This window comes from Augochlora pura, chromosome 4 (genome assembly GCF_028453695.1).
Source record: "Augochlora pura isolate Apur16 chromosome 4, APUR_v2.2.1, whole genome shotgun sequence".
Taxonomy (NCBI): domain Eukaryota; kingdom Metazoa; phylum Arthropoda; class Insecta; order Hymenoptera; family Halictidae; genus Augochlora; species Augochlora pura.
The window spans coordinates 15,451,833-15,468,421 of NC_135775.1; the positions used below are offsets into that span (position 1 = coordinate 15,451,833).

Here is a 16,589-nt window from a genome sequence, read left to right on the forward strand (position 1 = left end):
TACGAAAAATGATACGTTCCCGTTAAAAAGAAAGATAAAGATAACCTTCGTGCATTTGTAACAATACTGGAATTACATTTTCCTTGAAACAGAAAATGTTTCGTGCGAAACATTTCTTTTTTTAAATAACGAACAGTTCTGAAAGTAATTGCATGTAGTGATTAAAATATAAGTTCCTGTATATTGTTAACCAATTGCATTCGAGTGACGATTCTGCGGTGCCATTAAAATTATCGTAACAAATTCTAAAACTATTTTTATAAATATCGCCATGGCTTAGATTTAAAAAATTTTTGAAGGTATAGCTGTTATATGAGTCACGAGACTCAATTTCATACGCATAGAATGAATTTTGTTATATAAAATGAAGACACTAGAAACCAGAAAAATTATTTTAGATTTCCAGTTAAAATGGCTTCGAGTGCAAAGGATTAAAATAACTCTTAGATATCTCATGCCTTGCTTCAAAAAATCAGGTTATTTGATCCATTTTTAAGAAAGTTGTACCGTTTTAAAAGCGTCCATAAATACTTTTGCCCCCCACTGTAGATATAAAAATATTGCAGTTATTTCGGAAATAAAGGTCAAGCGGCGATAACTTTTACAGAAACTACATATTTCATAAGTTATCAAAATCGGTGAGGAGAACTCTTATCTAAACAATTACCATATCAAAGAAAGTATTTTAATCTTTTTTAAAGTCACCGCAGTCTAATCGAGTATTTTTTATTTATTCTTTTTGGTATGTGTCAGAATAAAAAGATTTAAAGAAGTCCCGTGAACATCTGAAGAGAAAACCCTTTTCTACAAGTTCACTGTCAGATAAACTATGTGTAGAATAATCGTTCGGTTAATACTGAGTTGTAACATCAATTTATCTTGTTTCTCAGTTTTCGAAAATAATCTGCTACAGAGAGGAACATTTACTTCTGTTCAATTTTATACTAACATGATATACTACAATATTGTATATTATTGCATTATGATATTGATATATTGCAATATGATATACTCAATATTGCAATATTGAGTCATGTCAATTCATCCCGTTTCTCAGCTTTGAAAACATGTTATATTGATGAATATTTGTTTCAAACTTATGATATCCTCAAATACTGTTAGATTGTTGATAGACTGCGGATCTTAATGTAAAACTGCAAGGAACTACAGGGAGCGAGAAATACGTCTTTGAACAGTCTAAATAAATTGAAAACAGTACCGCAAAGTTCATCGTTTGTTCTAATGTACTCTAATATACTCTAGATGCTTCAAATTAAATAAAACAATACTCAATTTATTTTATATATCTTTACAACACCTCAAAAACATAATTTATGCGATTCAAAACATTCTTTAACTACATAAATTACAAAACAATTTACTCCTAATCTACATTTTGAGTGTGAAAGTAGACCCATATATCGTAGTAGACCCATTATTTCCTTAAATTTTGCTGTTGTATTTTGTGATATTTTTATATAGTGGTGTCAATACGATATTAACTCCGAGACTTTAAAATTTTTATTCTCATTTATTGATGTCTTATAGAAAATTGTATACAGTTAATTTCTGACAAAACGCATCTAACATATTTTTAACCAGTTTAACAAATGCCTAAAATTCCAATTTCTTGGCGAACCTTTTCTCCAGTGTTATCTGTATCTTCATCCCCTGACGACCAATATGGTTCTTTAATTCTCTTTCTATTTCGATTTTCCTTGAAATCATTAGTTACTAATGCTTCTTCACTATCTGAATTAAATGATCTTGTCGTTTTGTTCTTCCACATGTGTGAAATCATTTCTAAAATGTAAGATTATATTTTAAATTTTATATTTAATTGGAAGTATACATATTGCGTCAATTTTTTAACTACATTAATTAAACGTACTGATTATTCAACTAAAGCAATTGTCCAAAAACTGAGGTTACCTTGTTAAATACTAATTAATTAAAATTTCCTTCATCACTGCTTTCGGATATTATCAATAATAAATATCTCAGTTTAAGTACAAATGCACTTACACCGCTTTCAAAATAAACAGCTCAATTATTGTATTTACTCGGAATATAAGTAACTTCAAATGCTTTACTGATAGATAACAGAACTTTAAGTTGTACATGTGTAATTGACAACTTTTAAAATAAACGGCTCAATTATCCCTTTTTGTTAGACGTCTACTAATTATAAATACCGTAGAACCTCGGTTATCTGATATCCAACATGCGACAACGTTTACTATACAAACCAGAAAAGACTGTTCTATTATCTCCACACTAATGTTTCTCTGATTAGTCTGGGAGAATAGATTCTACTCGTACAATTCCCCTTCACTCTTTACTACTAGAATAAAGTGTCCACCCTCTGCTGCAGTAATTGCACAAGTGATTCGCAAAGCATTTCACCAAATACAGTCTCCTAAGGAAACAATTAAAATACAATAGAAACTGAAGCGCGACAGTAAACTAAAGATACTATATCTAGATCTACAATATGAAACTTCATCTTCGAATACGAATAGGAAACATAAAAAAGCAACAACAGACAGTATCTCACAATTAAAAGTAATCCTTTCCATCTAATCGCCGCGCGGGATCTAATCGGGGAGCGTGAGTAAATGTCCGCCAAAGGGGGGAAACGACGCCGTGAAACAATTATCATTTGTAGCAAACGGTGATGAACAAGTGTGGATGAAATCGTTTATACCGTCGTGTTATAGAAAGAGAGAGTAAGCAGAATATAAGGAGGTTCGCACGCGCCCGAGTTTTTCCCAAATGTTTCGAGTTATGCAATGATCATTACCACGAACAAAAGGAATGCCGACGTACCGAACCATGCAAAGGCCTTTCTCGTAACAGGAAACACTCGGGGTCACGGACTGCCGTGAAGTTCAGGCAATGGCGTATACCAGTGTATAATGCACCGTGTATCATGGTATACGCGCAGAAAACCGGCTTGTATGACTGACGCTCGTTGAAGATGATAGCGACGATGGAAATTTCGATTTCGTCCCTACGATTCAGGGATATGTCACGTGACGGAGAAGCAGAAAACGAATATCGTCCGAACATAATGTTCCAAGCATTATTTACGAGTCGAATACCATGACAATGAAAACGATTTCCATAAAGACAACAGCGAGGGCGACCTATAAATCGAGAAATAATTCAAACTGGAATTGTGTAGTCCAGGTATGTCCAAGTAAGTAATTAAACATTACGCATAAACAATTTTCGAAACCGTGTCTGGTCACATATGTTTGTGAAACTTATGTTGGAAATATTGATTTTTTTGTTATCTTGTAAATATTATCAACGGTAACATTCATTAGCAAATGGTATCGATGAGATCGTTATAGTAAAAGTTAAACCACTTGTTCTTACCATCGATTTGTATTTATTATGCCAGTTTGCGATTCGATTTCGCATTTAAATAGTTTTAAAAGAAATCGGTAAACATTGGGTTAGAATGATGCAACGGAAAATTATAGAAACAGTTAGATTTGGAAACATGAACAAAGTGAAAATTAAATATTCAAAACACTCAGAACAAACCAAGTATAGCTATGATTTTATTTACAGATGTTAGAGTATTTTGAAAGCGCACGAACGTTTAAAATACTGAATCCAAATAGACCCTGGCATCGTCCTTCGAAGATGACTCATTTATTTGAATGGCTAAGTGTCCAGGCACTTATGGACAACGGCGTAAGTAAATACAAATATGTCTTTAGATCCGTTTCTAACTGGATTCTTTTTAGTAAACTGTGACCACACTTATTTGCACAACATGTGCCTCTGAAATTTGAGTACTTCTACCATGGCATTCTTCGACATGTTTGTTTACAGATGTTTATAGTTCCGAACACGTGTTTCATAGATAATATTCGAATAAAGAAACTGATACTTCAATGCCTTACATTTACATAAAGATTCATCGAATTGTATCAACTATTTGCAGATATTAAATTATCTTTATCAAGCTGCTAGTATTAAGTCATCGTTATGAAGCTATAAGTATTAAATCATCCTTATCAAGCTGAAAGTTTCAAATTATCACAATGTTTAGCATATATTCTTGTATTCTTTTCTAGAATTTGTTTCCAAAGCAACATGCATATTTACAACGGATTTAATTTCATATTTCGTGAAAAGGGGCGCAAATTAATTTTATGCACATTATTATTTAAAAATGTAGCTCACGGTGTAACACTGAAGGTGTAAAATATTATACACTTGCTAATGATTATTACTACTCCAAACATATATTTTGCTATTCTGAATATTCACAAGAGAAACTAAGTAACTAAGTTTTCAAAGTTATTCAAAACTGTGAGGGAAAAAACGGTAAGTTTGACAAACAGAAACCGATAAGATAGGATCAGAACCAGAACAGAATTCGGATAATCAAACGTGTCATAACTCAAACGTTTCGACATCTCTAGTTCCGCATAGTTTGAATATTTGAATTATCGCAGCCCGCCGGGAACTGCTCGTGTTAATGAACGTAGATAAAAAAAAAGTAGTTTTGTCCGTTCGCGGAAACGGAAAAAGCATAAACAATCCCGTCACCGAGTATCACGGTCATCGAGATCAGTCATGTGACAAGTGAGCGATGGCGCTGTACGAGCATTTGCAACGTTCGGTTTGATAATATCAAGGAACTCGACAGTTCAAAGAATTGTTTTTTTCCTGAACGCGTGATCTATAATTCCAGCCGACCGAAGAAACCAATTCTACCACACCGACTATTTTCTTGCAACATTCATGTCGATCGGACAAACACACATGGGACGCTACAATTCCTATGCCAATGACGTCATGACCTTGCGATTCTTCCTGCATTTAAACCTCCCCATGTGCAAATAAAGTATCCAACTACTGAAACCGGCTCTCTAATTGAAAATTATATACGTTCGCTACATTGCCAGATGGGAACAATGGCGCGAGCTAATTTGCAGCGATATGCACTTCCATAAACACATTACAAACTCGAAATCAAATTTCTATACACCATTTGTAACAATTCTCTTACTTCACGTTTAAATAACATCAACAGCTACCTAACGTTTCGTCTGCTAGACCAACCACCTCAAAATATCATAAAACTATAGTACTCCATTTAATCGAATTAAAATTGAAAAGTCAACTTCTATGACATTGATTACAGTTTCAATATTCTTACGTTTCTAATTAATTTGCAAAACTGTGCAAATAATTCTGTTGTCACTCGAATTTTAGTGAAATGACAGTCGAAGTGTTGAATTGACTCCGAAGTTGAACAACATACAGAGGAATGTCCTCGGGAAGAATGTACGTTGCCAGATGGCAACAACGCCACGAGTTAATCTTTACCGATACACGCATTCCTGATACCTCCATGTGTACATGTTTGTAACCTATAAACAGATCACACGAAAATAGTAGCAGACGATGGAAACGTATTTCCATGTATCACTTGCACTGATCTGAAAGCGAGATTGGAAGTCGCGGTTCACGAAATCGGGCAAGAATGCGTATAGGTCGGAAAGGACGGCCGACTGCACGTGGGCAGAACACGCTCGCTGCGTCACCGAACGTTGGCGATGAGTATTCACGCCGCGAAACTGTCAAGACGCGTTCGGGACCCGTCGAAAGACGAGGCCTTTAGAAACGGGCAGAGAGTAGAGATTCGCGCGTGGTCGGCACCGTTGAGAAAACAGGCTTTCGCGAGGCTATGCCAGGGTAACGAGTTCCCAGACACGCGTATCTCTCGCTGCGGGAGGAAGGAAGACGAAGAGGGCAGAGACACGCACCGTTCGGAGTGTTCGGACTCGGCGTGGCGCGGTCGAACGCGTCTTGACAGTTCGGAATCGATGATAACAAAGCGGCGAACAAGACGCACGGTGGTCTTGCTGGGCTGTGACTATGCTTATTAATAGACTATATTCACTCACGATGGTGGGTGCCGGCACGGCGTCGGTTTCAGTTTCGGTTTCGGAGCTGGCTCCGGCTCTGGTCCGAGCGCGTAATAATCCCAAGAGAGCCGTCGATACAGGCTCGGGGCTCTGCACGGTGAAAGATACACCGAATCCAAGCGAGGAATGCGGAAGATGCAGAAACGAGGATAGCACCGCACAGTTGCACAGCCTGGGAAACACGCCTCTCCTGCCGCCAAACTACAACATCCACCCGATCGGTCGCCGCGGAAGCAAATCCCAGAATCGTGACACGTTACGTATGCGTAGCGGGTCGCGTGCACAGTCTTTGTACCGTGTCACCGTCGTCGCGCGAATGTCGGATCGTGCGACGTCCTGCCTCGTTGCGATCTCATCCCTACGACGAAGCACGGCTGACTGACGGCTCGGTCCTCGGTCCGCCCCGCCGTCGCTCTACGACGCTCCGATCCGATCTCCCCCCACCCCTGCGCCGTAACCGCCGCGCTGAACCCTCTACCCGAACGCCCATCCCCACCACCGCGAACTAGCTTCTCCCGCCGTCCCACGCCACCCGCAGCGACGTTCAGTCACTCGGCAACCGTCTGGCCGTGTACTTCTCTTTCTCTTTTGTGTTACGCGTCCGAACAACGGGACAGAGAAAGAGGGACGAGCCAGGAGCCGCGTGAAAGGTTGAGGACGATACCAGTGTCGTCGAAACCGCGACGTTATGGGTGCACAGGCTACGAGGCGATGGCATCCTCTTCGTAGCCATAGTCATCTTTACCCTTTAAAATTAAGCTGTTTCCGATTGCTCGATTCTTTTTACGAGCTGGTCGTGTCTTGACAATTTCACGTTTTCAGGATCAGCTTGGCGGGAGGCTGATGGGTTAGTTCCGGGTCTAAACTCATTGGCACGGTGTCCTAGTTCTACGCTCTCACTCGATGGTATTAATACACGCAGCGTAGATACAAGAACAAAACAAAAAATATATTAGTCCCGCTTCGAACAGTTATGTTTCATCGTAGAGAAATGAAATTGACAATGATTTAGACCAATTACATGTAAAATCGTAGATATATACTTCGTTTTAGGAGCGATGTCTGATACTTATTATCATTTTTAATGTTCAAAGAATTCTTTAATGTCGACGATAACTATTGACTGTCATATCAGAGTTATTCATAATATTTCTATTCCATTTTTTGCTGTAGCTTCTACAGTAGCTAAGAATGAAATGTCAATGATGCGTTTATCTACAATTAAATTACCACATTTCTCTGCCCTTTACATTTAGGATCTATTTGATCCCAGCATACTCGTAATTTTATTAAAATTATTATGCCAATTAAGGGTTGACTCATTGCAATGGCGGTTGTGATATGCCGTAAGAAATTGTTCTGACATTTATAAAATTATTGAAAATGGCAGTACAATAAAGATCAATTCGATATTCATAAAATATAAGAATAGTATAAAACGGAGATCGACAGATCGTAGAACCGTCTTGATTGTATGGTAAAAATAACCTCGAATGCAAAATGATAAATCATCCCCTAATTGCGCCCCTAATCTTTCTACAATGAACCATTTATGTGTAGCAGCTTACCATTGTAAACTAGCAGAATATATCATTCGAACCAATGCCTACCACATTCAAGTCTGTGCCCCCCATCTTGTATTGCTTAACCGAGTTCCATTGAAGGTACCTAATCTGAAGCTAACAAGGTGGATCGTCTACCAGTGAACTATCCAGTTGCTAGGTAACTATCGTCATTAATTAGTAAATGCGTTCTAAAACTAGTATCATCGTAGAAAGCTACTTTACAGAGGCAGAAATCGACCTGATCCCCGAGTACCCGTGAACCGGTTGCGAGGGGTTGAAAACAAACGGCAGCAACAGAAAACTACGAAGCATCGAAACACCTGTCCGTATTTACCTCTGAGAACTTTCTCTACTCGGTTCTTTCCGTCGGACATGGGCCCGACAAGGTCCTCGATCGTCCCTGGGGGTTCCTCGAGGAATTCGTACCTCTTCGTTCCCTTGCTGATCCTCTTCCTCCCTCTTGCACGCTCTCTTCTAGCTGCATGCACGTACCAATACGTCTCCCGCAGCGGTGTCTTCCGTTGCAAGTGCGAGACGCTGCTCCGTCAACCTGGTTTCTCGGGGTTGGCTTCTCCCTCTCCTTCTCTCTCTCTCTCTCTCTTTCTCTCTCTCTCCTTTTCTCTCTTTCTCTCCCTCTCTCTCTCTCTCTTTCTCTCTTTCTCTCTCTCTCTTTCTCTCTTTCTCTCTTTCTCTTTCCTTTCTTCTGTCCCCTGTTCTCCTCTCGTTCGTTTTCATTCTCCCGCTGCACAGCCGAACGAAGAGGGAACGAAAGCTGCACGGAATACTGGGCACCAGCCACGCATTCCGATGCGGAGGATCGAGCGTGCACCACCTATACCTACGTGCCGGCACGTCCACCTTTGATTCCGTAGCCACCTTATCTTATCCACCTGCTTGGCTCGTATCAATGCGACGGCGAGGCTCGCGTGTCTGCTCCACTGAGGAGATGCAATTGGTCAAGAGCATGCAGAACCCAGGAACTACGGCGTTTTCCTCGAAAACGCGACGCCTTGGGACTTAGGAGGCTCGCAATTAGTTCGTGCAAAAACAAACCCATAATTGTTTGCAGTTCTTACAGTAGATCTTCCACCATCTCGACAGTTCTCGACAAAACCGGATAATCGTGGCTCGCTGGTCATCACCGTCGACTGCTTCCGCTGCAGAGGTCACAAGAAACAGGTCATCTAGTTGTCTTTTTTAACTCTTTATTTATTTTCTAATTTGTAAGTGTTGATGACATCCGGTTCATAAAACTATCATAAACTGTTACACGCGGATACGCAGCACGATATTAAAATTGTTCCTTTATATATTGTATCCTCCCCTCCACGGTTATTCTGCCTTCATAATATTTTTACTTATAATTGAAAACAACGTTGTTAAATTACACATATTGAATTTTTTAAATGATTTTAAAAATTTTCAATAATGATGTGTTTTCACTAACGATGTGATTTCATGTGTTTTTGCCTTGATTTTATTAAAGGAACTTGAGAAATGCGTTACAAATAAAGATATAAAGAAAGATACTTCCCAAAACGAAAAATAAATTATTATATTCATAAAATTCGACCGCATTACCGAAAAGCGATAATATAATCGACTTCTTAGGTATATTATTTTGAATGAGGTAATTCACTTCTTTTGGACAATATTAAATTGTTAAATTTTGCTAAATATTTTAACACAGAATATTACATGTTTTTACATTCTTGTAAAAAATTTTATAAAAAATATAGGAATTTTTTTTCTAAAAGTGATTACAGAAATTAACACATAGTAATTAAATCAGTTTATAAAAATTGGCACACGGTAACTAGAAAGCACAGTAATTAACTTTTCATCTTTTTTAAAGGCAAAATAACTCATTGAAAAACTATTTTGTACATTGTGTTAAATATTTCGTGTTTTTTATATATTTCATGAAAAAGTAAGTAGTACCCTACAAAAGTATTGGGACAGTTACAGAAAATTAAATAAATACGGTAACTAAATACAAAATTGATGTACATTTTTAAACTTAATTCAAACAATTATATACATATTTTACATTGTTTTAAAAATAACGTCGATTTAATAATCAAAGATTAAATGTTCTTTTCTTTCCATTTTATCAGTTTTTGTATTATTTCTGATACTCTTTGGATTTGTGCATTTTGCGCAATGCATAACGTTTTACAAATTAAGTGAACATGACGGGAATCGTTGCGTGTTGTACCGAGACGAAGAGTATGAAATGAACTGTGGATACGTTTCCAATAAACAACATACAATAAATAGGTAAACTATTTATATGAAATAAGCAGATGCCTTAATACTTTTGAAGAGAGGCGACACAAAAGACATTAACTTATAATTCAATTGTATTACGAAGCGAGTTGTAGAAGCAGTTGATACACTTACCTTAGCATATAACTTACTTTCGTACACACCAATCAAACGTAATTTCTCCATATTTCTTCCAGAGTAAAGAAGATAATTAACGCCTTGCACTATGATTCCTTTTATGCTGTGTTAATTAGCAGTTATTTGTTCTTAATACATTCTTTAACAGAACTACACAATTCCTATTTCCTGTATTGTCTTTATTCACTTTCGTTTCTGTACTTTGGTAACAGAAGAATTCAATTTGGTTTCGATTTGAAATAAATTAATAATATTCATATTTAGTAGAACATGCATGAAATCATTATCACGAGTCTGACTCGTTATTACAGTGCAAGGGATGTATGTATGCACGCACATGACAAAGTAGAGAAGTCGCATGTTTCTGGATTATTCAGTTTCGCAGAGGTACAACCAAAGCCCGGGACTTCGTGATCTTAATTCGATGATCAAAGTTACTTCATCGTTGCCAAGGATTTCGAAAACGTGCGACGACAATGGGGTCTTCTTCAAAGACGATAACGTCCGGGTCGACCGTAAAGGGGCCTCCATCCCCGTGATCTTCGCGGGTCCCATGCAGACGGAGACAGTATCGAGGTTGCTTATCATCGATGGTCCCGGTGGTGTCACGGCACAGGATGCATGCTAAACAAGCGTGCCGATAACGAGCAAGGATACGGGTCGAAGGTGGAATATATCCGGATTTCAGCGACCCATCGCCCGGCTATTCGAGCTCCCCGACCTCCTCCCTCGAACATCGTCGTTCTCTCAAGATGGAGAATTCGAAGGAAACGAAGATAGCCAAGCGGAACGGTGCGTCGAAGAAGGTTAAACGAGACGCGGATAATGGAGAGACCGGCGGCGCGGCACGGCAATCAGAATACCGGGGATTTTGGCGCTGGTAAAAATGAGCAGTGAATAGCAGCGGGAGAGATTAAGACTCGGTCCATGGTCCAATGCCTTTATTGAGAATTCGGGGATTTGTTTTCGAACTGGGTTCCTCCGTCCGAGGAGCCACTACCTCCAGCTGGAAGTGCTCTTGGATTCTGGCTCTTTATCCTGTTGCTTAGAAATTTAAAGTTGCCTATTAATGTTATAAATTTTGCAATTCTCTAAGAGAACCTCTCTCCTTCTGTTTTCTGTTCATAATTAGACATGTATGTATTTATGACTTGCACCCTTGTGCATGTAACTATTCATCTTTATATTTCCTTCAGGAATTTTTAATGTTCGTGAGAGAATTTACAAGACCCTTCCGCATCTCTACACATAATGAAATAATTAAGCTTTAAACTTATGTGTATACAACACGTTATAGTTGGACGAATTGTGAATGAAATTTTAAAACAAAATTGTACAGAATACAAAGTTCATAATGCTACATATTTATTAACATGCAAACTGAATGTAAACATTGCTGGCAATTTTTTCTTGTTTCTTTTTGCTTTTTAGTGACTTCTAATTTTTTTCACTTATATCTAATGACAATCGCAATGGTTATATAAAACTAGTCCATGTATTGTTTATTGAGCTTATTTCGTTGAAAAATGTCACATTATTTCTACATTTGAGGCTCGATTTTAAATATTTGGGACAGAAACATACGTATACACTGAAATTACATATAATTTTTCGCCAGCATCTTTTAAAGTAATATTTTGTATGTTATAGGAAAGAAACATTAAGACTATTTATAACGTACAAGATTAAAATTATCGCTACGTATTATCGCTACATATCTCAAATGCATAAAATATAAGAAAATATGTACATTAATAAAGGTTTATGGCGTTATTAATATACTCTTTTAAAAAAGCGATTAACGAGAAGAATTTGCATAAAAATCCGGGGTCCAGCAGATTTGAATAACAAAATTTGAATGATCGATCATCACCTAACCAGCTCGGCTTCGTCTCGATCGTATCGCAGAAAGCGATAGAATAATTGACCCCGCGCTAATGCCAAATAATAACGTCTAATTTGGCAAACATTGAACGCGCATATTTTCATTAATGTGCCAAAATGTACCATACCGACCTGACTGACATGCTTGCGTACACCAAAATATTAATGACAGCGTGGAATAATTCTGCATAATCGCGCGCCGCCGAAAAGTCAATAGCAGAGCTAATACAAACATAGACTTTACAAAGTCGACAGACACAACACTCCCGGAATTTCTCGAATTCTGCGGATGCAACTCGTGCATGCCGACGCTGGTAGAATCGGGGGAAACAAGTCTATTTTCTTGCAGTCGGTTCCGCTCGAACGACAAACGTAACTTCCAAGAGATAAATCGAAAGTTTTCTTTGACAGTAAAATATACTATGAGTTCCCCCGGAAAGCGGCGTGAACCGCAAACGGACACGCAAATAATTCTTATTCGTGCGGCTGAGTCAATTAGCAGCGCTGCTTCTCCGAATCAAAATTTACTAGGCGACCGGATAATTTATAGCGCGGAATCCGTTTCTGAGCAATCGGAGGATCTATCGCGCGCGATGACCGGGAAATTACGCGTTTATAACGCGAAGCGGAATACGAACGGAACGGATCATTTTTCCCGGTCTGTCGTAAGCAACTTTCGGAGACCCGAATCTGCGGGCTCTCCGATATTAAAATCCGACCGACCCGAAAGCAACTACATGCAGGCATTCGCGATATTTAATACGAGAGCGGATCGAACACCGTCGATTTCGTGTTCGTGCAATTTTCCAGACGACACGGTCGATGCTATTTGCATAATTTAGACGCGGTGGTTTAAAGGAGACAAAGTGAGACGAAGTTTGCTCTCGGTGACAGACAGTGTTAGGGACGGTCTCCCCCTCCTCTTAACTTTTCCAATTTCCTTAAAAGTCCGTGCAACGAAGCATCTTTATTAGCATCGGTCGAGCCTTGTTCGAAGCGTGCATCCTACGCGGCATGCATCCACCAGCCAGGACAACATAATGCAGCCGGACTACTCGACTAAACGGAATCACGGTTACTCCCTTTCGTATTTTCACCCCAGACCGCCTCCGGAATCGCGCGAGGCGAACAGCGGCGATTTCGTTTTACCCCCTTCTTTATTACGACCAGTAAATCTTCAAAGTATCGTTGCCTGATAGCCATTACCCGAAAAGCAACCGGGTCGAAATTCTCGGCCCTCTTAAATCCCGGCCGCTTTATACGTTTGATTTATTCCCATAATAGAGAAACATCCGTGTGTACGTTCGCGCCGCAGTACCCAACGATATTTCCCTCGACTTTAAACGTTACGACCGTTTCCGCCAGTCGGCTCGAACTCCCGAAGAAGTTGCTCGTCTTCGTCTGAGGCACGAACCGGTGTACCCGCTGCGATTCATCAAAGATTTACACACCGAATTTCCGGCGGGCGCACCGTGATCTCCGAATGAATCCAGGCGGAACCGTTTCGAACAGGTTGCGTGGATTCTCGCAGTGCCGTGGATAAGCGTCGAGAATTTTACGTTGTTTCTTTCGGCGGATACTGAAATTTTCTCGTTATGTCGTTCACTGTTTATACTCGAGTTGTTTAACTTGTAGAACGCAGACATACGGTTTCTTACCCGAAACATTTTCATTCTATGATCTCTCTTCCCTTTTTATGCGCCCAAAGCTGAGTGCATTCGTCTATACCACACTCAAACTTCAGTAATTAAATGCAAACAAATTTGGCGACGTAAACATTGGTTCCAATGATCGGTGTACATCAGTTTCTATGGGAAGAATTCATTTTTAACCATTTCCCTTATAATATCGTGTCAGATTGGTAATGAAGATTTAGAATATGATCTAAATATGCATGTTATTCAAGTCTTTCAAATAGTTACATTCTAGTCAAGTTAAATTCTACCCATCTACGACGATTAATATTTAAACATAGAAGTAAGGGTTACCATATAATAAATATAAATTTTCTATGTGACATGGGAATTTATTAGTACAAACAATGGCTAGACATAGCTGTGAAATAAGTCATAGTGCAAGAGGTTCATATAAGAATAAATTATATAATAGTAAATTATGGTATAATATCTTTACCTGTAACAAACGTTTATCAAATAATACAAAATTTTATAATGCAGTATAATTTCAATTATCTGGTATACTTGGAACTGGGGCAATGCCAGAAAATCAAATATGCCGGGTGATTGATGAATATAATTTGAAGCGATATAATTTAAAACGAAACCATGAGTTATATAGTAATGCAATTAATTAATAAGAAGTAAAATAATGATATTCGTAGATATACAAAACATATTAAATATACAATCAGTCAAAAATATCTCCGTATACCGTACAAGAAGTTATTTAGAGTTACATAATTTTAAAGGTATTAAATAAATAATTTTTGTATTACTATATTCAGAAATGTAACACGAATATGATAAAAAAATGAGGTCGGAAAAATCTTCGCGAAGAGAAGAATTTAATCTGCTGCATTAAGGGTTCAGCCGAGTGTTTGCAAATAACTCTCAAGAAAATAGTTTAGAGTCAAGTACAATTTAGTTGCTCGGCTGTGGCTGAAGATAAAAAACATTATCGCAATACAATTTCTCCAAAATGGAAATACCAATTGCTAGACGCGATTTAATTTGTAAAACTAAGAAAAGATGGATTATTCATAAGAAAAACAGATGAAATAGTAGAATGAATACATTCTTGAAAACTACGAACCAACTAAATTTATTCAAGATCTATAGCGTTGAACATAAAAATTAGATATTAATTACTAACATGTAATTTTTTAAATAATTTGTTGTGACCCATGAACGAGTACACCAAAATCAACAAGTACGATAGTAAATCACTAATAATATAAGGGTAGTGCCTGAAGCGATTCGAAATGTTATAGTGATGTTGTACAGTGAAGGGAAAACCTTTCAAAGTACAGTTAATAAAATAAAATGTCTTGAATTTGCAAATGTGCTCGTCATTGTCTAAACATTATCGACAGTGAACGATGACACAGACAGTTTGAGTATTACTCGACGGCTTTTTAAACAATGGCTGTAAATCAACTTGCTTTATAATGCATTACCTTTTTATTAAAAAAATTTATTTCGAAAATATGCAGGTTCATTATTTTCATAATATTGCAATGTTAATTGTACTCGACAAATTATTTTGTTTCATTCGATGCATTGTCATTCTACTGTAGACAATTTTTAACTTCAGTAGCACAACGGAATAAACTTTTTACGATGATATTATAATGATATTTTTTGATGATAGAGGACCCAGTTTACTAGAATGCAACTAGAATGCTTTTCTTTCTAATTTTGCTATTGCTTGGAGCGGTCATAAAAAGTGATACATGTTTGAATATTCAAAGTAAATTTTCTCGACATCGAAGCTTCAAGTTATTATATTATATTGTATATTATCTATTTTTGGTTTCAAAATCGATACACCTTGTATAATTAAAAGTTGTAATAATTCTCAATGTCGTGTTAGTCTGCATTCGAGTGCATTTAGTTGATAATACAACACTTTTTCAACTTCAAGAATTTTTGTACATAGAACGAGTCTACAGACACTCTCAAATTCCCAAAGTATCTTAATCAATGTTTCAATGTTCATAATCGTGTCAAAATATATACCTTTGCGAAAATACGCAGAATATATCCACATGGGAATCATTCGCATAGCTTTTGTATGCAAAACGAATTCTTAAAGTTGAAAATTTAGTAGTCGAGTAGGTAAGAATCGTTATGCTAGTTATCGAATTGCAAAATTACCGTTAAACGGTGTATTCGTTTCGCAACTATTTAGAGAGAATTTATTGAGCTTCTTTTTAATATAGCATTGTCATTGAGAAGTTTATTAATAAGCTTCCGGTAGGTAAAGTGATAATAAATACTGAGGAAGGACATGCTTCCAGTAATAGACTTCCGTTTCAGATAAAAATAATTTTGTAAATTTCCTGTAAATACTATCGAAGGATTTGTATCTAAAATTATCAGTTCCTTCAATTATTACATAATCAGTCTAGAATGCGTTAGCACTGAAATAAATTATATCTTGCCGCGTTTAAATGCTAAGAAATTTTAAAAATTATGTAACATCGGAGAAAAATGATTACAATTTGTTGTTCGCGCGACACGGTTCACTCCAACATTCCCGCCGACCAAAAATAATCACGTCATAGATATAAACTTTGAAAATAGCTCCAAAGTAGGCTGGAAATCATCCGATTACCCGGAAAAAAAGCGAACTGCTTGTCTCGTATAACAAATATTTTAACGCTATTCTTGGATGACGTTTAAAGCTTGTTAAGTACTTACAGCAGTCGGGCGTCTGTTGGAACACGTACACATGCGGGGCATTAAAAGATACATATGTATTCGGATCGGACGTCGCATTGATTCGACGTTCGCTGAAAGGAAGAAATGCGGAATAAAAAGAAACGTACAAATTCTATGGATTATATGGAATTAAAGAATTATTTTGTGAATAGTCAAAGAGTTGTGGTTGGATTATTTTAAAAACGGAAGAAACTATAAGAGAAAACTACCATGAATGGAACGCTTATTTAGATCGAGATAATAAAAGATTTAAATAACCTATTTAATTATAGTCTGTAACATTCGATAGATTAGTTCTTTTATTATAAAAATGCATAGTGTCGACAAGTTTCACATTTTTTTACTTGTTTTATTTCTAATTTTTCTGAACAAGT

At 37.5% G+C, this 16,589-nt stretch overlaps 1 protein-coding gene across 1 annotated transcript in view; it reads right to left on the reverse strand.

The window, feature by feature from the left end:
- Window positions 1–6,319, reverse strand: part of LOC144468685 (furin-like) — a 240,005-nt gene extending 233,686 nt beyond the window's left edge. Inside the window, exon 1 of the mRNA XM_078178326.1 lies at window positions 5,937–6,319. The gene's annotated coding sequence lies outside the window, so the exon portion shown is untranslated. The remainder of the gene's footprint in view (window positions 1–5,936) is intronic.
- Between the last annotated feature and the right edge of the window lie 10,270 nt (window positions 6,320–16,589).